Raw genomic sequence first — 12699 nt, 5'->3', positions numbered from 1 at the left:
TCCTCTCACCCTTAAGGCAGGCAGCGACGTTTGGCTGTGGAATCTCACCATTCTGTGACTCATCTTCTCGGATTCCAGGGGCAGGGGGGCGGGGGTGGAAGGCAGCAGAGACATCCCCACATTAACCAGCTAGAGGGACCACTGTGCTATCCATCTGGAGTGTCCCACGCCTGCCCCCAGCATGTCTGTCCCCTGAGTGCACCACGGTCCACCCCATTTTTGCCCCGGGGTGACATGTCTTCTTGAGTTCTCTCTCACTCTTACCCATCCCAGTCTACACACAAGCAATTCTCATTGGCTCTACCAACAAAAAGCATCTCGAGTCCATCATTTCTGCTTCAGCTGCTTCCACCCTAATCCAAGCCAAGATGACAGAGTCGCCCCTGATGGTCTCCCTTTATCATTTCTCGCGCCCCTGCACCACCGTCTCCACAGAGCAGCCAGAGGAATCCAGTAGGGTTCTCGAAATGCCCAGCACTTTGGCCTGGGTGGAGTCACACACATGCGTCATACGTGCACACTTAAGGCACAGACGTGCAGGAACGTTCATGGAGATGTCCTCTACAATGAGTGCACTTGGCTGCTCCCTGAGTGTAGTTAATAGCGCAATTTAAAGAAATAAAAGTGGAAAACCCAAATCAGACCGTGTCGTTATCACTCCCCTGATGAAAATTCCCTAACGACTTCTCTTTGCTTAGATGTGAAACAGAACCCCTTATCGCAGCCCATGTGACCTGACCTGCTGATCTTGCTCAGACCACTTCTGTCCGTACCCCTGGGTCCCTCTTCACCCTCCAGCTACCGCCCTACCAGCTGGGTCTGGGACACACTGAGCCCAGGCCCCATCAAAGCCGCTGCCCTGGGCTGAGCCTCCTGCTCAGGACGCTGCTCGAGCCCTTCAACTGGCCGACTCTTCCTGACGTTCTGGTTACGGCTCAAAAGCCACCTGCTCAGAAGGACCTCCCCACTGAAGTGTCCCTCCCCTCACCCATCACCATCTTCTGTATCACCCTAGTTTATTTTCTTCACTGCACCCAAAGCTATCTGAAATTATCTGCACATTTGCTTATCTGTTATTTGTGCATCCGTCTGTAAGCTCCACGAGAGCTTGTCTGTCTGTTCATCCCTGTCTCCCCAGGGCCCTGCCCCTCTCCTCCTGGACACGCTTTGGCCATCCTGTGTCCAAGGGAATGTAATGTTACATCCCGCTCAGAGGGAAAGAGGAAGGTCAGGGTCGGCCATGGAAATGAACTTGGAGCTGGGACCAGAGCCACAGATGTTTACAATCTCTGCACGTGTTGAAATGAAAAACCCTTTTCAATTCTAGACCCCTTCGTTTTTGGAGGGTAATTCCTAACACACTGCCTGAAGGCTGTGAAACAGACAGATGATGAAGAGGCAGTTGGACTATGGGGCAGCTCTGTGTGCTTTGCAAAGCTTCACGGCTCATGGCTGTCATCTAGAAACCCAGGAATTTAGGCTCCTGGGAACCCTTGTCTTTACATGGAAAGAGGTAGGAAAACGGCACCAGCACCACTGGGACTGGGCCGAGCCTTGAGCTTTCACCCTTCCTCTCCTGGTGAGGCAGCAGGAGGGGGATAGAAGACACACCTCCCACTGAGGCCCTGCCGACACATAAACCAACCCTGGGATTCAGCTGACCCACAGTCTGGCCTTGGTCTCTGCAACACCCATAGAGATGTGGGGCCTGGACTGGGCGAGAGGTGCTGTCTTCAAAATGCAGGTGTGGAGGGATGACGAGCTCGGGCCTCCTCAGAAGAACCCTTAGAGCTTTCAGCAACACACAGAGCTCAAGATGGCCAGTTGGGAGCTCTAAGCTGTGGCATTGGGGGCACTGAGCCCTGGAAGCTGGGGCAGACATTTTGGGTCTTAGTTTAGACTCCCCTAGAAGCAGATCTTAATTGGATGCAGCAGTTTATTTGGTGGTGGTGGTGGGGTGATCTTTGAAGACTAAATGAGGCAATGGGGAAAGCACATCAAGGGGGGAAACCAGCATAGTGCATGTCAGTGAGCAGGTACAGCTGTGGGCAGATACAGCTATGAGCCGCTGGGGTGCCATCCCAGTGGGACCCTCTGAGGGGTCAACAAAAGATGCCTCAGAATCACTCCCAGGAGAACAGGGAAGCTGGATCATGTGTCCACTCACTCCCGCCTCCATCAGCCAAGGGTGTCTGCATGCATAATACACTACCTGGTCATGCCAGGGTTTACCCAAGCAAGCTCCCTTGGTGCTTGAGAAGCAGAGAAAGAGAGGCAGATGCAGGGGCAGGCTGCTGCCTGCCAGGAGCTGTCTGCAGCTGCAGGTAAATTCACATGGGCTGTTATGGATTGAGTTGGGTGGCCCAACAAAGACAGGTTCAAGTCCTAACCCCTAGTCCTGTGATTGTGAACCTATTTGCAAAGGGACTCTGTGAAGATGCCATTAGTTAAGGTGAGGACAAACTGAGTTCGGGTGGGTCCTGATCCCATGTGATCAATGTCCTCTTAAGGAGAGGAAATGTAGACAGAAACAGAAAGAGACAGAGAGTGAGGGGGCCACGGGAGGGGGGCAGAGATTGATTTGTGTCAGCACAAACCAAGGACCTTTGTGGATTGCCAGCCATGCAGCAGAGGCCAGAGGAGAGGCAGGGAATGGACTCTCCCCTCTGAGAGGAAACATAGCCCTGCCCAAACTTTGACTTTGGACTTCTAGCCTCCCAAACCCTCAGACAGTAAATTTCTGGGTTTTAAGCCAACTAATCTGTGGTGTTTTGTTAGTAGGACATGGGCCAAGAGGACCCAGGACGTGGCATCACAGCATCTGCCCCCTCTGTGGTCATGGGCTCAGGGCACTTAGCCGGAACCCATCTCTCTGGGTCAGTTGCGGCTACAGATGCGTCCCATGGCAGTCTTCCTGTGTCCTCCAGATGACTCCATGAGTCCAGAGCCAAAGGTAACTGGCAGCAGCCAGGCTCAGTGGCCCTCCCCACCTGCCTCTGCCAGGTCTCATCCATCAGCCCCCCAGTGTCTGCAACTTACGTGTTGGGTGGATCAATTCTTAAAGAATAATCTTCATGCCCACTGATGGGCAGGCATCTCATTTCATCCTCATCCTCGTCAACAGCAAACACCACTACTTTTCCCTTTTCCAGAACAGGAGACCAGGAGGTGCAGCAATTTGTCTGTGAACTGAGTCAGATATCTGAGCTCTGCACAGCCGTGTGGAATGCCCTCTTACAGCCGAGGCTAGGAAACCATGGGGGGCACATGGAACCCAAGGAGACCGTTTGCCTCATGTGCCTGAGTTTAATCTAGGGCACCCATGGACCACACTCACCCTCTCCCCACCAAGGTCAGATCCAATCAGGGCCCACCGGGGGTCGATGTCAGGGTTACACATCCCCTTCTGGCCATAAGCCTCAGAAGGCTCAGTCAGAGGGAGGGGGGAGGGCCTGGGCCTGTGGTGATGGGCCCTGGGCAGCCCCCTGACAGAGGGGCAGTGGCCAGACTAAGGCACACCACCTCTGCAGACACGCCCTGCCGCTGGCCACAGCTCAGGACGTCAGCGCTCTCCTGCCCTGGAACTCGGCCAGGCAAGGGAGCACACACGAGCTTGGCATTTGCCTTCCTCCCAGGGCTGAATTTGACTGAGACAGATGGGGGTCATTACCACGTTCCCTTTTCTACATCTTGACCCTGCAGCTCCCTTCACGGGAGGGGGCAGGGTCTCAGGAAGTGCCAGGAAAGCTGCCTGCGTGGAGCTGACAGCCACACGTAGGTCAGGAACGTGATGTAAGCAATGGGTTGCTCTACAATGAGCCCCCTTGCAAGGACAGTAGGTCGGGCTGCTCTCCCCGGAGCGGCAGGAAAAGGCTCGGTTACAGATTAATGGCTGATGTTCAAATCCTTCTAGACAAATTTGTTGGAAAGCCAGAAACCATATGATGGGCAGCAACACCGAAGGTCGACGGGCAGCCAGGCTGCATTGTTTTTGGAACAAAGGGCACGAATGTGGGCCACTGGATTTTGTAACACAAACACCAAGCTGACTTGGGAAGGTGGAGCCAGAGAATCTGACAGAAGGGGGCATGTAATAAAAACCGCCCTAGGGCTGGGGACGGGGATGCCATGGGCTGGGGTCGTGGGATTCCTGCAAGGGGAGCAGATGAGTTGCTCCTCCTGGGAAGGGTGGGGGGGAGGATCTCCTCGGACCCATCCTAAACTCTCACTGTGACTGGGCCACGCTCCATTGTCTCTCCCTGCCTCAGTTTCCCCCATCTGTACAAAGTGTTCACCGTAAAGCAGCACAAGGCATGGAGGGGAGGGGCACTTATCCCCTCAGGTGACAGTCCAGATAACAGAATCTTTTATCCCCAACCCCAGCTCCCAGTGCCAAAACCTTCCTTTTTTCTGGCCGAAATAATGGAAACTTTAAAAAATGTTTCACAAGGCATCTTGGAGCCATCAGGAGCCACTTCTGATCTCCTGGCTGCAGCACCTGGAAGTATCAGGGCAGGGCTCAAATACTCATTGGGCCATTTCCTGGCTTGTGACCTCCAGCTCACCTTTAACCCTTCAGGTTCCTGGACTATAAAAGGAAAGCAAAATCTCCTAGAGGAGCTATGCCTGCAGGGATTCAAAATGAATGAATGGATGAATGGTGAATGAAGAGGAATGAAATACTTCCAGTATGTCTCCACCGTGGTGCCTTTGGACTTGTTTCCTTTGCCTGAAGCAGTCTTCCCCCAAACCTTTCCATAGCTGCTCCTTCTCACCTCCAGCCTTGGCTATCCCCAGCCACGCTCTCTAACTAGGGCCTCATTATTTTCTCTCTCTCAGCGTCCTTTCACAAAATTTGCATTTTACACATATCCATTTGATTGGTGCTCTACCTCTCCTGCTATCTTCAAGCTCTTGAGGGTGAGGACTTTTTGTATGTTTTGCTCCTTACTCTACAACTCCCTGTGCCTATCACAGAATGGATGGATGGATGGATGGATGGATGGATGGATGGATGGATGGATGGATGGATGGATAGATGGACAGATGGATGGGTAGATGAAGAGCAAATGAGGGAGAATGCATGTACAACTTCTTTGGAAATTAAGTGTTATATTAATGCAATACACCACTGTAAAACACTAGTTCCAGGCCCTGTCCTGCTTTATAAGCATCCTTATCTCCAATCATCATATGCTGTTATCCCATTGCACAGATGTAGAAACAGAGGCTCTGATGAAATTGATTAACTTCCCAAAGAACACAGGGCCAGTAAGGGGTAGAATTCCAGCCCAGGTTAAGTCTGCCTTAAAAGAGTACACTCGTCCTACTATATCCCAGTGTTCTCATCATTAGCACAAATGATTGTTTAGTGAAGTCTTGTGGCTACCAACAAGCATACAGCCTGATGCCCCTAAACTAAATAGCCCCCAGACTAATTCCTAAGTTAATTTCTTCTCTTTGAAGCTTAATGGGTATTCTTTCTCCGGGTCAGTTTTCTTTCTGGATGTTTTCTAGGGACCCACCTCTAACCCAATTCATCTCTAACTCATCACTTCTAATCACTTCTTATATGAAACCAGTTCCTGTTAAAATTGAGTTTATGGTGGAAGTCAGAAGTTTCCAAGTAGGGAAGGACTTCTGTGAATTAGTTGCAACTCCCTTTGATTCCTCTAGAGGTCTTTTCTTTTTTTTTAAATTCTTCTTGGTTTTAGGAGGTAAATCCAGAAAGTTGAAACTTGGGGGCTTGGTAATATCAAGATAAGCAAGAGCTGTCTTGTCCATTTCACAGGGTTCTTAAGTAGACCACGTGTGATAATAAACATGAAAGCACACTGGAAAAATATATAGGGATTTGACACAGCCCATCTCTAAGAAGCATGCCTCTTGTTACTACTATTTAACATTTACTGCAAGCTTAATATGGTGTCAAGGACAGTGCTTACATTTTACTGCATTTTTCCATTTAATCTTCAATGGCCCTCTGAGGCAGCTACTGTAGATATGTCTATTTTATAGAAATAAATGCCAATTCAGAAAGGGTGAGGAGCTGGCCTGATCAAGACTGGCACTTGACTTCTTTGACACAGAGCTGGAGCACTTACTACTACAAGTCTCATTGCAGATACCCAAGAATCCTTTAGAGGAATTCAACACAGGCTACAGACCCTGTAGAACTCACTCTTTGGCAAGAGTGGAGGCTAAGCTGTCCAAAAATTTAAGACTAGCTTGAGAGGCTTGTGGTTATGATCATTTATGGCTGAAATGATGAATGAAGTGAGGCTGAGGAGGGAAGGTCACACCTGTGTCCCTGTCTTCCAGGAAGAGGAAGCTGAGAAGGAGATATGGAGGAGGGAACAGCATCAGGGGTCCCCAGGTTTTGCAGTCATCATGTTGGCCGGGGGTTTGTGAAAATGCTGATGGCTGGGCCTTACTCCAGACCAACCAAATTAGAATCTCTGGAGAATCTGTATTCTTAACAAGCTCCCCTAACCCCCCAACCCCAGGAGAATGAGATGATGAGCCAGTATGGGAAATTGCTGGTGTGGGAGAGAAAATATTTAGGTTTTGGATCTGAACCTACAGGTGCCAGCCTGGCTCCAGGAATGACAATGGGTCATGCGACTCGGAAACCCTTCCCACTGGGGTCCAGCCCAGCTCCCAGCCCTATGCCCTTTCAGCTGTGCTTCAAAGATCAAATGAGAGAATGTCTGTGAAGGGTTTAGGGAACTGGAATGGGTTATATCGGGTCAATGCATTTTTATTCAAATCCTCAGGGCCTCAAATCACCTTCTGTTGGGACTCATAGTCACCTTTCCAAATGTGCTGGGTGCCAGCCAGACTGAGTGCTCCGCCCTTCTAGGCAAACATTCGGCACAGGGCTGCCTCTGCACATTTGTTCAGGCTGTTCCCTCCACCAGGACCGCCATTCCTCAAATACCGTATCCGTGGTCTGCCAAGAAGATGGTGTTTTTCTCTTTTCTGAAACTTCAGTAGTATGTAGAATGTTCTTCCTGGTATCATATAGATTTTGCCTTTGGTAATAATTCTAGGTGGATATGCCTTGCACCTCATAATGCAATTGAAATCCTTCAAGGCAGGAACCTTATAGCCCAAGCATCTTGAACAGCCTGGCACATGATAGGCGTTTAATAGAGAAACTGGACAAGTCCAGGCACTTGCCGGGGATGTAGTAGAAGAGCCTCACGGACAAGTATTTTGACCAAAGGACCTTCCAGGCCCCTCTTACCCTGATATTTGGACTCTGGAATTGTTGGATGAATGAATGAATGAATGAATGAATGAGTCTATTGTAAGCCCTTCCTAGAACAGACAGAGGCCTTGAGGCTTGCAAAATAGCAAACAGCATCTCCCTTAGGGAGCCAGGAGAGAAGGGCCGATGTTCTGACACTACTTCTAGAGGCTTCTACAAGTCTCAGTGTACAGCTGCAGCAGGCCTCTGGGAACCCTTCACTGGCCTCCACTGTACCGATGCCAGTTTAAAGGGCATTCTGAACCTAGGATTTCTTCCATGTCCTCTGACTGTGCATTTCTTCAGAGCAGGCTGGTGGGAGGTGAGCAAGGTAGCCAAGAGCTGCTGGGTACCTTTGAATTTAGTGAGTCAGAGACTACAGACAGAAGGACCAGACTGCTGGAAAGGGGCCCAGGGGGCTTGGAGGCCCCATCCTGGGAATCCAGACCTTTGCTTCAGTAAGGATGTCACTGCCACTTCAATACCATTTTCTCCACCTTGCTAGAACCACAAAGTGTCAGAGCAGGGAGAATTCAAAGAGATGGGTAATCCAGGATCACATACTCAAGTGCATTCAGGACCAGAAAGCTAACGAACATGCGTGACCGGACCAGGTGTGTGTCTCCAGGGAGTATTTGGCCCATGGACCTACCAGGAGAAGGGATTCTCTACCCAGTAGTCAGTACCTTTAATGCTGCATTGAACAACAAGTACCCGAAGGGCCAGATATCTCTTATCAAATAATCTAGTTCTCTGATTGTCCCGATGGAAAATTTAACCCCTAGACAGAGATGGAGCCCACCAGGATGAGAATCTAGCACAGCCTATACCCCGACCAGCATATTTTATGCATTCATCCATTTGGTTATCAAACTCACCAGGAACCAGGCAGGGATAAGACCCAGATTTTGTTTCCAAGAGTTCTGTATATCTGGATATAGAAGAGCTGAAAGGACCTTAGAGAAAGCCCCATTTTATAGGCAGAAAAACTGAGGCCCATGGAGGGGGAGAAACGAGTCCAAGCTCACTCAGAAAGCAAAGAGCTTCAGGGAGAACAAGGATTAAGCTGAAATGTGACTTGTTTGTATGTTGGCTTTTAGGGGTGGCTGCATTCATTTCATTCAAGCAATACTTTGAATGCAGTAGGTATCGGATAAATACTTGGTTTTTCGATGATGGCAAACTCAGAGATTCTTTTTGGACCCCAGCAGGCTGGGAAAATACTCTGTGGGCACCCATTTAACCCTGGGAAGGTTTCTCAGTGATCGACATGATTTTCCCCAAATTCCTGAGCCTTTTCCTTAGGGTGCCAGATCGTCATGACCCCTTTCAATTCATAATGAGCGTGGCATAAACAGAGCGCCGCTCAAGGTGAGTCATTCATTAATCATAAACAAAGCAGGCCCTGATCAAGGACACATCAACCCAAACCATAAAAAAAAGGGGGGGGGGGGGGTGGAAGGGTTGCCCAATCTCTTTAATATTAACCACATTATGTTTTTCACATTTGAGTTCTGAGAAAGATTGCTCCCCACTTCCCGGGTTTGTATGAACTCAATCCAAAGTCAATTTCTCTTGAATTCATGGGCGCCGGCTGCATGGGTGCTGAGAGTGGGATGAAGGACTTTGGCCCGAGGTCATTCACTCTGGATGGACGCCCAGCCGGCACGACCACCTGCTGGTGGCATGGAAGGGACCTTGTCCTCAGTGCCGCTTTCAGTATCCCCTGACACATATGGGGGGAACAGCAATGGTCAGCGTGAGAACCCGTCCTCGGGGAAGACACACATCTCATGGGGGTAGAAGCAACCAGTGCCATGCCACTGGGTCAGTCGCCATGTGTTGGCACCACCGGACTGTGGCCAAGAGGGACCCCTTGTATTGAGGAGGTGAGATGAGACAGTCTTGCAGGGAGCATGGATGTCCGGTCGCTATAGCCTGCAAAATTACATGCACATATTTTTTCTCCTTTGCTCCTCCCTGGGGTTCCCATGAGGAAGGTAGGTCAGGGAATGTGAGCCTCATTTTAGAAATGGGCGACCAGGCTCAAAGAGTGGAACAATGCCCAGCAGAGAGCTCTTTGCACTTCCCGGCCAGTCTCCCTACCCAGCCTTGGAAGCCACAGGGCTGGGGGCCTTGGGCTCTTAAGCGGTCGCTGTCGTTCCACGACTGAGCTCTGTCCCTCCCAGGGCTGCTTGTGTTTGCTCCAAAATGTTAGACTGTCTGGCCTGGTGTATAACCGAGCTGCGCGCCCCGCGTGATGCCTGAGCATCTCTCCCCTCTCTGGGCCACGCTACTCTCCAGCAATGGGCTCCATTGTTTCTCCCCAGCTAGGGAGATAGCTGAGCTCTGCAATGCGCCCTGATGAGGGTGCACAGCTCCCTGCGAAGGTGGCAGGGCCCGACTGGCATGGGCACGCCCCCTAGGCAATTTGCACAGCATGGGAGCACTGTAATCCGAAGGTGAAATTCAGGAGTTTGCCTCCCAAAAAAGCCCAGAGATGGAGGGGAAAGATGGGAAGATGAGAATAAAATTTGACACAAATTACCTGGTGCCTGCTGCAGTGGAATAGGGCAGTGGGAGCTGCCAGGGAAAGGCTGGTTGGTGCCATTTCCGTAGAGCAGGGAGAACGGCAAAAGGTGGCAGTGGGAGGTGGGCAGCCCCCGTAGAACCAGAGCAAGCATCGTTTGGAAATCCCGGGATGTTAAAACTGGAAGGGCCCTGAGAGTTTTCCTGCCTAAGAGTTTGGGTGTGCAGGGAGGGCTAGGTGGGCTGCAGAGAATCTCCTGGGAGTCTACTAAAAATGCAGACAACTGGGTCCTACCTTCAGATTCACAAAGGCCTGGGTGCCACCAAGGTGGCCGTGTTGTTGCTCAGGGTCAGGCACGACTCTGATGCAAAAGCTGTTGGAAATCACTGTTCATTTTAAACAGGGGGAAAATAAGCTCAGGGAGGAAAAGGTTCTTGACCAAGGTTCCACAGAGAGTCAGAAGCAGATCTTTTAAGAGTCTCTTGATTCCTTCCTCCCTCCCCACCCCCCCTTCTTCCTTCTGCCCTCCTTTCCTTCTTGCCCTCCCTCCCTCTTCCATTCATGCATTCATTCAAGAAACATCGGGTGGGTGCCTGCTATGTGCCAGGCACTACAGAGCCCTGATCCTTCACCTGCTGGAACAAATGCCCTAATGTGAAAGACCAGCATTAATCAAATCACCACACACATAAATGTGAAAAAAACAGCCTGATCGAGAGACAAGATACACAGAAGCCCGAATAAGGAGGATTGAGTATTGAACAGAGAGGCCTCAGTGTCCTTCTCTTGTAAGATGGAGCCTCTTCACACCTGCCTCCCTCTCCACCAGTACAGCTCGCAAGGGTGTGAGCAGGGAATGGATTTTGCAAACATAAAAGTAACTCTACAAATGCTGGGCTTATTCTGACTCTGATAGTCACTCAATAAATATTTGTAGATCTGAATTGCCGAATTGAATTATTCTACTAAAATAAAACAAGGATTAGCAGGAATCCCCAGCAACAACCCAGTGTTCATTTAATTTTCCCATTGTGCGTAAGATACAGGCTGGTCCTGCCAGATCCAAACAAAGATGAGCAGAGAGACTGCCTTCTACACATCCCTGGAATGAAGAGCTGGAAGGACCTCAGATGTCATCTGGTCCGTATCTGCCCTCAACTTCACAGAATCGGAAACTGAGGTCCAGAGGGAGAAAAGCTGTTCACTGTCACACACAGAGGGAAGAGCTGACCCGGGGCCAAGAGCCAGACCTCCCCAAGTCCCAGAGCAATAGAATAGGCAATAGACAGACCGAGAATGGAAATACAGTGCCTCTTTCCCAATAGTTCCAGCCAAAATCCCAGGGCTGACTCTGTTGGACCACCTTGAGTGATGAGTCCTTCTCTGAACCAGTCACTTTGGCCAGGGAGATGGACTAAACTGGCTAACAAGGCCTAAGATATGTGCCTACATCCCCTGGAAGGAGATAGATGTGACCCTATCTGGGTATGGAAGGAAGAGTGTGGTCCCCTGGGCCTCAGTTTCTGATTCTGTGAAGTTGAGGACAGATACGGACCAGATGATATCTGTGGTCCTTCCAGCTCTGACATTCCAGGGATGTGTAGAAGGACATGGCTCGAGTAATCAGATGTGAGGAGCATCATTCTGTGTGCAGAAAGTTGGAAACATCTTCCATGCATAAGTGAAAGTGCTACTGTAGGTTGAGCCCCAACGTTCTCAATAACATTTCTCCACAGGCCACCGCCAGGAGTACATGTCTGCATGTAGGGATCAATTGCTTTCCTGAGCCCGGCATTGGCTTCCATCTTGGTAAAAGCACCTCTATGTCTCTTGGGGAACCACACTCTCCCTTCCATACCCAGATAGGGTCAAATCTATATCCTTCCAGGGGACATAGGCACATATCTCAGGCCTTGTTAGCCAGTTTAGTCCATCTCCCTGGCCAAAGTGACTGGTTCAGAGAAGGACTCATCACTCAAGGTGGTCCAATAGAGTCAGCCCTGGGATTTTTGGCTGGAACTATTGAGAAAGAGGCACTGTCTTTCCATTAGCTAAGCTAGTAAATGTTAGCCTGATACTTCCAGCAGCTATCTTGCTACTAAGCCAGGAGCCTTTCTGTTAATGAAATCAACACAATGGGAAAAAATACCATGAGGCGAGGAGAAACTGAGTCTTGCTGATGTTTGCGGGGGTGTTTCTGGGTGTAGCCAGGCCTGTGGATGTGTACTCTGTACTTTTCCATTATAGGAGTCAGTCAACTCCCCACAGGTTAGTAGTACGGCACAAGCAGCCACCAAAGGTTCGTGCTTCCTTCCTTAGTGCAGAGTTTTGCTAGGAAGCAGCTGCCCAGTCAGGAACTATATTTCCCAGCCTCCCTTGTATCTAGGTGCCACCATGCAGTTGAGTTTTGGTCAATGAAATTAGGGTCAGAAGTGAGCACCAGTTCCACACAGATTTCCCATGCACTCTTTCGCACTCTCTTTTCCCTTCACTAACTAAATGTCAAAACACCCAGGATGGCCTTGGAAAAGCTACCTGTTGAATATGTCATCAGCCTGAGTCCCTGGATGGCTGTAGGGAGCAGTGGGGTTGCCTCTCCCCTCCCACTGCCAACTGAACTGAGGTGAATGAATTTCCATTGTGTTAAGCCACCAAAATTCTGGGACTTGTTTTTCATAACCATTAGCATTTTCTTAGCTAATTTACCTACTGTATCAGTCAGGGTTCTTGGTCATAAACAACAAAAATCAACTCTGGCTAATTTAGACTGAAGATATGCCATGGGTACAAGAGAACCAGAACTGGGGACTTCATTGTTCAGAACAATTTCCAGACTTATGCCCCTGGGGATTGGGCAGAGTTACCACCGTGGCCACTATACTTCCAGAATGGATTCTGCAAGGTCCCTGCTTCTCCA

Source organism: Tamandua tetradactyla, chromosome 16 (assembly GCF_023851605.1).
Source record: "Tamandua tetradactyla isolate mTamTet1 chromosome 16, mTamTet1.pri, whole genome shotgun sequence".
NCBI lineage: Eukaryota > Metazoa > Chordata > Mammalia > Pilosa > Myrmecophagidae > Tamandua > Tamandua tetradactyla.
Note: the sequence above shows the minus strand (reverse complement) of the source record.